General features: G+C 36.1%; 1 protein-coding gene across 1 annotated transcript in view; it reads right to left on the bottom strand.

The window, feature by feature from the left end:
* LOC107689674 (uncharacterized) overlaps window positions 1-10,236 on the bottom strand; it is a 23,457-nt gene extending 13,221 nt beyond the window's left edge. Inside the window, exons 1-2 of the mRNA XM_016487790.1 lie at window positions 10,150-10,236; window positions 9,969-10,060 (exon numbers count right to left, since the gene is read on the bottom strand). The gene's annotated coding sequence lies outside the window, so the exon portion shown is untranslated. The remainder of the gene's footprint in view (window positions 1-9,968; window positions 10,061-10,149) is intronic.
* Window positions 10,237-11,841: the final 1,605 nt, after the last annotated feature.

The following is an 11,841-nucleotide window of genomic DNA, read 5'->3' as shown; positions in this document are numbered from 1 at the left end:
CAGACTTCTTTTTTTCCTCAATGGAAAGCATATTTACACTGTTTGAATCGTTCCCTGTCCCCTATATAATGCACTACGTGCCATTCACTGTACAGAAAATACTAATTCTGTGGACAAGAGACCGATTTCAGCCGCGGCTTCAGCGTCTATTTTATAGTGTAGGGGGCGGGCGCTTCGTATTCTAGAGAGCATTTGATTGGACAGAAAGTTTGATGAGAAGCTGAAGTATGATGTGACGTCAAAATAAAAATTGTTGAGCCGTTTTGGCGGAAGTGACGAACTGCAAGCTTTGAATGCTTGTATCTTCTAAATGCGAATTTTGTCACTGTTTTGGAGCACACTGCCTTATAGATAACCTTAAGACTAACATATTGATACTAACACCCAAAAACCTTTCATTTTTATTTCATGGGAACTTTACCAACACTGACGACGCAGTGTTGTTTAACCCTCTGGGCCTCTTCCTTTGGGAGTCGCACTTGGCTCCTTCGCGGTCAAAAGTGACCCAAGCCTCAAAAAGTAACTTTTTTTTTTTTCAGGAAAGTCAATCTAATACATTTTTGTTCAATAATATTTTTTTATTCTTATTTATCATTTTGAGGGAATTTCATGATACTATGCAATATTTATACAATTTTAATTAGCTATTTTTTCCATTAGAATTAATATATATTTTATTAATTTCTGTATTATTTTTTAATAAATACAATATTTCACATTAAAATCACATTCACATTTTTTGAAGTGAGAATTGTGCCATCTGGAGGCGTTAAAAAAATAAAAACTTGTGTAATGTTGCATAACCTCCTGTATCCCTATATCAATATACAGAGGCTTTTGGATTCCCGTTGTTTTTTAGACATAATTTCTTCATTTAATCAGGTTTTGCATTTAGATATATATTTAGACATTCTAAAAGACTACATTTGTCAAGGTTTAGATATTTTTACAGGGGTATTTAAGTACAGGGGTTAAAGCAAAAAAAAATCTTTAGACTGAAAATTTTTCCTCAGCCAAACCCCATTCCACAGCCATACCTGTCACACACCCAGTTTAAGAGCAGTTTTTTCTTGTAATTAGTAGCGCTTGTCCACTTAATTAACATTTTTTTGGAGCACCTTCTGATCAATAATAAAAAATTCTGATCAGAACTTAGCCTCAACTCACCTCAACCTTTATTTATAAAGCACTTTCACAACCATAAAAATGGACCAAAGTGCTGTACACAAGCAGTATATATACTTGGTTTACAGTTCGATTGGTTTCGTTTGTTAAATTTAATCATAAGTAGAAATTATGTTAGATTTCTCTGCATGAATCTATTGTTCTGTTCCAGTGATGTGCTGTAGTTCAACCTTGGAGGGAAGAGATATTGCCTATGTTTTATCAAATTGTGATTGTAGGGGTTGAGTGATTGAGGCATGTGACTCAACTCAACCTTTATTTATAAAGCCCTTTCAAAACCATAAAAATGGACCAAAGCGCTGTACACAAGCAGTATATAATAAAGATTAAAAAACATAAAACATTAAAACATAGGAACAAAACATAAAATAAAAGACAAGTCATTCACAATTGTCCTGACCAATCAAATGCCGAAAGCCTGATAAAACAAGCAAGTCTTTAAGTCCTTTTTAAAAATGTCCATGCTTGATGAGGATTTTACAGATAATGGCAGAACATCAGGCACGTGCAGAGGGGGGTGCGATGGGTGCTTGTTGCACCTGCACCTGCCCCTTTTCCCCTTGATGCCCAAAGTGCCCTTTTGTCAAGGCAATTTATTTTTATTTTTTTGCAATTAAACGCCATTTTGTGGAGGCCTGCCCAATCTAACTATTAGTAAAATGAATGAATAATAATTTAGTCGTAAATAAAATTATCCACATGATGATGACCTTTCACCTGACGATCTCAGGGACTATCCCTCACGTTCAGACACCTTTAATGTAGCGCACTACCAGGATGCCTTCATAACGTCCGCGGCTGCCAGTAAGTAGAGTTTATTTACACTGTTTGAATCGTTCCCTGTCCCCTATATAGTGCACTACGTGCCATTCACTGTACAGAAAATACTAATTCTGTGGACAAGAGACCGATTTCAGCCGCGGCTTCAGCGTCTATTTTATAGTGTAGGGGGCGGGCGCTTCGTATTCTAGAGAGCATTTGATTGGACAGAAAGTTTGATGAGAAGCTGAAGTATGATGTGACGTCAAAATAAAAATTGTTGAGCCGTTTTGGCGGAAGTGACGAACTGCAAGCTTTGAATGCTTGTATCTTCTAAATGCGAATTTTGTCACTGTTTTGGAGCACACTGCCTTATAGATAACCTTAAGACTAACATATTGATACTAACACCCAAAAACCTTTCATTTTTATTTCATGGGAACTTTACCAACACTGACGACGCAGTGTTGTTTAACCCTCTGGGCCTCTTCCTTTGGGAGTCGCACTTGGCTCCTTCGCGGTCAAAAGTGACCCAAGCCTCAAAAAGTAACTTTTTTTTTTTTCAGGAAAGTCAATCTAATACATTTTTGTTCAATAATATTTTTTTATTCTTATTTATCATTTTGAGGGAATTTCATGATACTATGCAATATTTATACAATTTTAATTAGCTATTTTTTCCATTAGAATTAATATATATTTTATTAATTTCTGTATTATTTTTTAATAAATACAATATTTCACATTAAAATCACATTCACATTTTTTGAAGTGAGAATTGTGCCATCTGGAGGCGTTAAAAAAATAAAAACTTGTGTAATGTTGCATAACCTCCTGTATCCCTATATCAATATACAGAGGCTTTTGGATTCCCGTTGTTTTTTAGACATAATTTCTTCATTTAATCAGGTTTTGCATTTAGATATATATTTAGACATTCTAAAAGACTACATTTGTCAAGGTTTAGATATTTTTACAGGGGTATTTAAGTAAAGCAAAAAAAGCAAAAAAAAATCTTTAGACTGAAAATTTTTCCTCAGCCAAACCCCATTCCACAGCCATACACCCAGTTGAGATATTGCCTATGTTTTATCAAATTGTGATTGTAGGGGTTGAGTGATTGAGGCATGTGACTCAACTCAACCTTTATTTATAAAGCCCTTTCAAAACCATAAAAATGGACCAAAGCGCTGTACACAAGCAGTATATAATAAAGATTAAAAAACATAAAACATTAAAACATAGGAACAAAACATAAAATAAAAGACAAGTCATTCACAATTGTCCTGACCAATCAAATGCCGAAAGCCTGATAAAACAAGCAAGTCTTTAAGTCCTTTTTAAAAATGTCCATGCTTGATGAGGATTTTACAGATAATGGCAGAACATCAGGCACGTGCAGAGGGGGGTGCGATGGGTGCTTGTTGCACCTGCACCTGCCCCTTTTCCCCTTGATGCCCAAAGTGCCCTTTTGTCAAGGCAATTATTTTTTATTTTTTTTGTAATTAAACGCCATTTTGTGAAGGCCTGCCCAATCTAACTATTAGTAAAATGAATGAATTATAATTTAGTCATAAATAAAATTATCCACATGATGATGACCTTTCACCTGATGATCTCATCAGGGACTATCCCTCACGTTCAGACACCTTTAATGTAGAGCACTACCAAGAAGCCTTCATAACGTCTGCGGCTGCCGGTAAGTGCAGTTCTCAGCGGAGCGGTGTGCTTGTATACTTATATTATTAAATTATTATTATTATACAAGAACTGCGTGAAGAGAGCATGCACAGCTGTTGTTTATATTGCTGTTTGTAGCCTGTGGAAGTAAGGTTAGCTGCAGCAAGGGGCTATAATATTTTAGTTCAATATTTTCCTAATGACAATTTTATGATCGGTTAATAAAGGCTACTACCAGCACCTTTTCCCCATTTTTATCACAGAATAAGGCAGTAAATTTATAGTTTCTAGAGGCTACTAAATATGTCAATCAGTACTGCATTATTCATAAAGTTTATTTATTACCTGGGAAAATTTGTACTCAAGTACAAGTACTGTTACATTGCTGAAATAATACTCATTTACAAGTAAAAGTACTGGTGTCAAAACAGTACTTAAGTAAAAGTACAAAGTACTCCTTTCAAAAACTACTCAAGAGTACTAGTTACTTTTTAGACGGTGATATTTAAAGGGGTCATATGATGTTTCTAAAATTAACATTATTTTTTGTATTTGGTGTAATGAAATGTGTTTAAGGTTCATTTTCAGTTTAAAAACACATTATTTTCCACATACTGTACATTATTGTTTCTCCTCTATGCCCGCCTTTCTGAACAAACAACAAGCGCTACTCTACACTGCTCAAAACTTGCGTTTGAATAGTCAGTGGCAAATTCTTTAAATATGAAAACATACTTACAGGCTGTGAGTCAGAAGCAGAGCATGTGAGCAAAGTTTTCCGCTCTATGGACGTGCGCTCCACTCGGTCGCTCTAACCGCCCAAGCAAGCGTTCCGTTAATATTCCGCTCACGCTCGTCATATCAAAGATCTATGTGGATAATAGCTACTTTGAACAAAACCCACTTTTACCTTACTGAAAAAGTTTATCAATTAGTGGTCATGATACAGGAATTTCTAACTTCAATACCTTCAATATCAATATCAAAGTACCCGTGAACCGGAAGTTGCAACTGACGTCAGTGTTGTGATGTATTTCCAAGTGAAACAAAATATTGAATAAAGGGCGGGGTTTTATTGTGGTGCACCTCCACTCCACCTCTTGCTCATAGCAGATTCATGGTTGGATAGTGGTTTAGAATATCTGCTTGTTACGTCTGACATCACTCTTCACTGCTTCTGGGTCACTGCTTCTGGGTCCAAACTGTGCATATACACACTCACAATGTCATGTAATACTGAAAAGTTAGAGCCAGAACGCCATTCCAGAGCGGAAGCCAATTTTCAGTTTTTGAATAACGATTACGACAGCAGACAATTTTTTTTCCAGTGTATTGACTTGCACGGTTTAATTGTTCACCACAAGACTAGTAATGTGCACTAAAAAGTAAGTAGGGTCATTTTTGATTTCATGACGACTAATCATTTTCAATACCATTGGCAAAACTAACACATACTGTATACTGCCATATAGATATTTATTTATTTTTTATTTTTTTTGTCCATCCATTTTTTTCAAGGCAATCATTATTTCAAGCTTTGAAACTGGTTTAAACCAAGTCTTCTAAAAAGACACATGCGCTTTATATGATGAACAGATTGTAATATAGGCTTTTATTTAAATATTGATCAATTACCATTACAAAAATATCCATCTTAAACATTTGCTCATTCTGTGTATTTGTGTCTTTAAAATAGGGTAACTTTGTTGCAAAAGCACAAGGAAGCTTGATTTCAAATTTGATTTCAAACTGAATTTAATTTGCAAAAAAAGACAAGTAAACAGTCAGTAATAAAATTATAAAACAAATTACCTCAATTCAGTTGAGGTATTCGAAATATGACAACACTTAATTTTCATAAGCAGATTTTACAGCCATATACAGTATGTTAGGCCTATTTATTTAGATAAATGGAACATCAGATGGCTGTGACCTGTGATGACTGTACAATGTAGTGATGCAGTTAGGCAGATTAGGATATTTATATGTACAAATCAGACAAATATCCCATTCCAAAACATTTCTAGCATAAACTTACATTGTAAAGAAATTAAAGTTCCATCTTTGATTGGTAAAAGACTTTCTGGTGTATTTCACTTACAGCCAATAAAATTTCTTGTAGCATTTTCATCGGTCAGGCGTGGATCTATTCTATAACTTTTGACAGTTAAACTTTTAAGATAAATAATTTCTACTTTAAAAGCACGGATGCGTGTCAAACTCACTGTCGGAGAAGAGAGAGAGACGCAGCTTGTATCGGTGTATTCGGTATACTGTGGAAAATGAGTAACGGAAAAGTGTCAGATATTTCAGTATCGGTATCAAAATTAAGATAGTTGTGATTACACTACCATGTAGTTTGTTTCTCCAAACTTAGTGTCCATAAATTACGCTGAGCTCCCTCACTGTCAGATCAGGGCTGCGTTCAGCTCTGACAAAAACGGTGCAAAACGTTTTTTAAACGGAAACGGTGGTGCGTTGAACACCCTGTTCTGATGACGCAAGAGTTGCAACTATGGCAGCTGAGAAGGCCAATCTTTGTGTTCTTTTTGAAGAATTTTCGGAGCCTGATGAAATCGGTATAAATACGTGTTTAATACTGCAAAATACGCTCGATGTTACAGTCACTGCCCTTGCCATCCAGATCGGATATCTTTATTGGCTACTGAAGTGCCGTCAAAGGTTTGAATATCAATTCAAATTGTGGGCGTACTCAGCAGTCTATGGTACTCACTCAGTAACGAACTATGATTTAAAAGTAACGAAGTAGATTATTTTGCTTAATTTGTAGGCTACTTAAGTACAAGTAAAAGTACAGTTTTAAAAAATACACTCAAAAAAGTACAAGTACCCGAAAAAACTACTTAATTACAGTAACGTGAGTAGTTGTAATTCGTTACCTCCACCACTGTTTATATGGTTAAGTAATGAGCTTATGCAACTTTACACATTTACAATTACTTACTATATTATTATTTACTATTACTCCACTAGATCTGAAATATTGTACATTTTAATCCCCTGGAATACACTACAAACATGATGATCTAGATTAAAACATGATGCATTGCTGTCTGTCATAATTAAATAATTTTGGAGAAAGTGGCTGTACGTGTGTGTTTTTTTGTTTTTGTTTAGTCTTCCTTTAACAGACATTAATATAAGACAATACTGCAAAAACAGTGTACTGTCAACCGGTTATATTCCTGTTATACATTTATTGTCCAACATTCCTAATTTTTCTGTCATTAATTTAATTTCATATGTTGGTATTGATTCAGTGTTAATAATGCTAACACTTGAACTTAAATCTTTTCACCTCAATCACTGCGGCTCCCGTAAGACCTCTCTTAATCTTTTCAACTGTTACATCTGTGGGGATCCCTGTTATTACTCCTTTCACCCATTTCTTTTCTTCTTGTACTGAACAAATCACACTTTGTCCCATGATCGATTTAACTCCTAGAGCCTTCTTTTGTTGCCTACTATCCTTACAATATATTATCAATCTACCATCCCTCAACTTCTTAACACTTTCAATCAGTCCTATCACTTCCTTAATTGTTTTAGATAATTTCAGCGGATTAATGATACTGAAAGATCCGGTTTCAAGTTTCATCACTACCTTATACTCTTCCTTCCTTCTTCTTGTCAGATGTGTTCCATTTTCACTGTCAGTTGCAGATGCGTTACTCCAGCTTTTCTTTCTTTTTCGATTTTCTACTATACTCCATTCATTATTTCCATTCCCGCCTTCATCCGCGTCAAACACTTCATCCTCCATTTCCGGATCACTTCCGGAATCTACGCCACTTCCTACCATGCACTCTCCAGTCACGGATCAGCTGTTGCCAAACCGCCCTAACCTCCCTTTGCAGTGTGCGATGTCCGTCAACGATCACCAGTCACTTCTTCTTCTTCTTCTTCTTCTTTTGGTTTTATGGCGGGTTGCGAACCAACTTCATAGGTGCATACCGCCACCTACTGTGATGGAGTGTGAAGAGAATGTACTCACCTAAATCTTAAATTCTGTTCATTATTCCACAATTCTTAAGAAATCTCATGACTGCACTTATTTGTTTTCCTGCATTTGGACCATCATTCAGGATACTACTTAATGAAAATTCTTTAACTCCTAAGGATTGTAATTCATCTTTAAGTCGATCCCTTTCTCTTTCATATGCTGTACATATCATCATAACGTGTTCCACTGATTCCTCTGTTAAACAAACATTACATAGACCAGTATTATGTTTCCCTATAATGTATAGTGTTTGGTTAAGATTTGAATGTCCTGTTCGTATATGTGTTAAAATGACTTGTTCCCTTCTATTTGTTTTACTGTCAAGCTGTTATATTCCTGTTATATATTTATTGTCCAACATTCTTAATTTTTGTGTCATTAATTTAATTTCATATGTTGGTATTAATTCAGTGTTAATAATGCTAACACTTGAACTTAAAATATTTTCAACCGAAACTGACATGGTTTCTAGAGAGAGCAAAAGGTTTTGTGAAAAAAAGGGAAGACTTTAAAATCAAATCTGTAAAATAAACTGTTAAAAGGATTTGATGATCACTAGTCTAGTGATTGTACGATATTGTTGTCATCGTTCAGGCTGTATTTCTTTTGGACTTTCTGCACGAGAGCGCCCTCCGGCTTCGAGTATGAATTAAACATACACTGCATGAGAGTGTTGAGCGCTCCAGATATTCGCTTCTCATTCTGGATACGAATAAAACGTCAGGTCATAGACTATCGATACGGTCTCTTTGAATTTAAATCTAGAAACCTCTACGTGAACACACCTGCCCTTATAAAGTGCGGGGGACGAAATTACATTTCTTTCAAATTAAATATTAAAAATGCAGCTAACGTTCTACACACAGCAATATAAACAAAGGTGTCTGTTCTCTTTCGTTCTTGCTGTTTGGGAAAAGTTTTTTTTGATCTAAGTCTTAATGTTATCTGACTAAAAAACTATTACTTTTAACTTTTTTTTTATTACAGTAGCTTATTTATTTTAAAAACGTAGATTGCCTTAAAGATAATTATCACAACCCTGATAAAACTCATATTTTTCTCATCCTCCGATTTATAGGCTACTTATCAATCCTGTTTTTATCATCATTATAATTAAAAAAATGAATAAATTCAGAACAGGATTATATAATATAATTATATTTTAAATAAGACAGAAATATTTTTTCTACAACAACAGTATAGTGTTTACAACAGCAAACCCACCATACACTGTAAACTCAATAATAATAATAGGCCTAATTTAATTCGTTTCTATTTTCAGAGTGATTAAGAGGTGCAGAGAACTATTTATTTCACTTTTAAACTTAAAATGGTCTTTTCTGTTCTGTTTCTTTTTCAAAACTGCGTCACGGCATTTGCTGCTATCAATACAGAAGCATCCGCTTCGATACATGTCTCAGCAAGGAGCACAGCCCGATTAAAAGCCGTACTCCATGTGCCCCTTTTATACTTTGAGCACCTGCCCCTCCAAAGGTCTCTGCACGGCCCTGCTCAAAAGCACGTGCAAATGATACGTTCAGTCATCTGTTATCGTGTTATAAGCGGAACCTGCGGGAATGAGTAGAATTGTTATTAATAGCCGCAATCAATCCCGCGCCGAAATTCAAGTTCTGCTCTGTGTTCTCTGCTAAAAACCCGACTGTGAATGATGCGAGCGGCATCACTATGTTGTCACTGAGAAGCTGCAGCCGTGGCAGGGATGATTTTTGGTGTGCCCCAGGGCCAGGGCAGAACAACAACGCGCTACTTGTTTCTTTCCCCCTCATTTTTTCCAATTTACGGAAATCCGTCGTAGCGACGGAGAACTTTAATCCCTGTAAGTATCAGCCAAGTGTGACTCTTTTTTTTTTTTTTACCTTTAACATATCCGAATCATGTCCATGATTTTTTTGTGTGTTCACATAGCTAATGCAACAAAAGTCACCAAGTGTCAAGCGTAGAAGGAGTGCCTACTGCCTAAATAGGACAGGATTGAAATCTGGCGTCACGCAGAAATCCAGCATTTGTGCTGCCAAACACGTCCGCGTGGACCTCGCAAGCGGATACGACACTAAACCGGTACAACTTCCCACGGCACTATGCCACTTTAATACCGATGCCGCCAGAGGACAAACCATTTTGGAATAGTAATATAACAGACTACCCTGTCTATTGGCTATTTAATATATTTATATTTTGTATTAATATTTAAGAACTAATAAAATACATTTCATTTTTATATTTTATAAGAATAAAATCCCAATGGATATTTTGGTTTGAAAACCATACATCTCATAGCACACTCAAACGCACGTCTTACCTTTCAGCCGCCTCGTCTTGGTCTGCAACATACTTTCGTTTTGCAGCTTCAAGCAACTAGCCCCCTTGTGCCGCAGGGAGTTTAAAATCCCCCTAAGATACCAGGCAGGAGAAAGTGACCAAGTGGGATGTCACATTGTTTATTCAGAGTAAACGACGTTATCATGTAAGCGTGGGCTTACCGTGCGAAGTGTAGCGCTGTTTTGAAACCAACATGGTTCTGCAGTTAAGAGACCAGTTTATGTGCAGTCGCTTATGGACTTGGAGAAAGTCCCCATCCTCTTTCATCTCTGCACTGTTTGCTTTAGGACATACTATAACCAATAAAACGGAGGGTGTTTCACCCAGCAAGCAATAGTCGTCATTTCAACGTCTCGGTTAAGTATAGTCCCGATATAGTCCGGCTATGTGTAACCCACTTCTAGCCCAAATAACCTTGAATTTGGTTCCATGTCGTTTTTTGACAAAATAACGTGAGATGTATGATATTCCATCATGTAAGCAAAGTAATAGCGTGCGCAGCTGCAAGTGACGTAACTGTGACGTCTACTCTGAATAGGGCTATAGCCAAGCCGTTAAAATTAGTCACGGGTTGCCTCGCCAGGTGGGCTAAAAGCAGACTACGCGTAGCCCGTCCAATTTAGAGCGAAATCGCGGCTACATATAGACCATGTCATAAAATGACACATATCTTTGTGGATATTATTGACACTGCGAACATGATGGGATATCAACCATCTCATGCGCTGCCTGGCCAAAAACTAGTGAATCAGGTTTGACTATAAGTGGGCTACAGATAGCCGCTCTGACTACGAGCTAAATCGTGGCTACGCACAGGCTAAGCACTGAACATGTCAAAGAAATTAAACCAAACACCTTGTAAACGCATGTACTTATGTTTTCTTGGGATGTTCATATACAAGAGTCCAACTGAAGCAAAGCAAATACAAATGATAATTACAAATTACAGTATAATTGAATATAATACAAGAACATTTCAATAATGTTACTTTCTGTAAAATTATTTTAAGTATCAGAAGTGGCACATTTAATCTCATAATTTATTTATATTGCATTAAAAAAAAACAAAAGCCATATCTTTTCAAGAACATCTAATGCATTACTTAAACTGTGCTGTATCATACATCAGCTGTGTAAGCAAGCAGATTCATCAATATTCATTTGTAACCAAGGCTTTAACAGAGTTAATCAGTCTTTGTGGAAGTTGATCCATTTAAAATCTGCAGAGATGCATGGACCATGCTATCTGCTATGTCATTCCTGAACTGGTGAATTTGATAGGTTCATGCCTGTACAAATAACATCACTACATAGATTACTTGTTTCTTTCAAGGTTTGTCAGGTTAGCTTGGCCCCACGCAATTTCAGGGGACCCTATGTCAGTTAAGCAAAGGACATTGATATGAATGGGAATGCAAAAGGATAGCTTTTTCCGAGTATTGTAGACCTCTTTGGTAAGCTTTCAATCATCCATTTATTAAACCACCTTACATCATGGAGGAAGGATCCTCCTTGCCTGCTAATTTATCTTCTTTACAAATTCATTTCCAAAATAAAAGGCAAAACTCAACACACATTAAAAATTGCACTACAAGCGAGTGTTATAACTATCAGAAAAAAAGGTGCAAAAATTGTACCATTAGGGGTACAACAGCTTGTTACTGGAGCAGTATTCTTAAAGGAACAACTTTATAACTTGTTTACCTCTAAAAGGTTGATAGCAGTACATTAAAGGTAGATATTACTACTCTAAGGTACTAATATGCACCTTTTAGGGGTAGATAAGAAAGATGTCTCATACCCTAATGATACAATTGTTGCATTTTTCATGGTTTTTAATGGGTGCAATATAG

The sequence above is a fragment of the Sinocyclocheilus anshuiensis genome, unplaced genomic scaffold (assembly GCF_001515605.1).
Source record: "Sinocyclocheilus anshuiensis isolate Anshui unplaced genomic scaffold, SAMN03320099.WGS_v1.1 scaffold813, whole genome shotgun sequence".
NCBI lineage: Eukaryota > Metazoa > Chordata > Actinopteri > Cypriniformes > Cyprinidae > Sinocyclocheilus > Sinocyclocheilus anshuiensis.
Note: the sequence above shows the minus strand (reverse complement) of the source record. Positions and strands in the feature narration are given on the sequence as shown.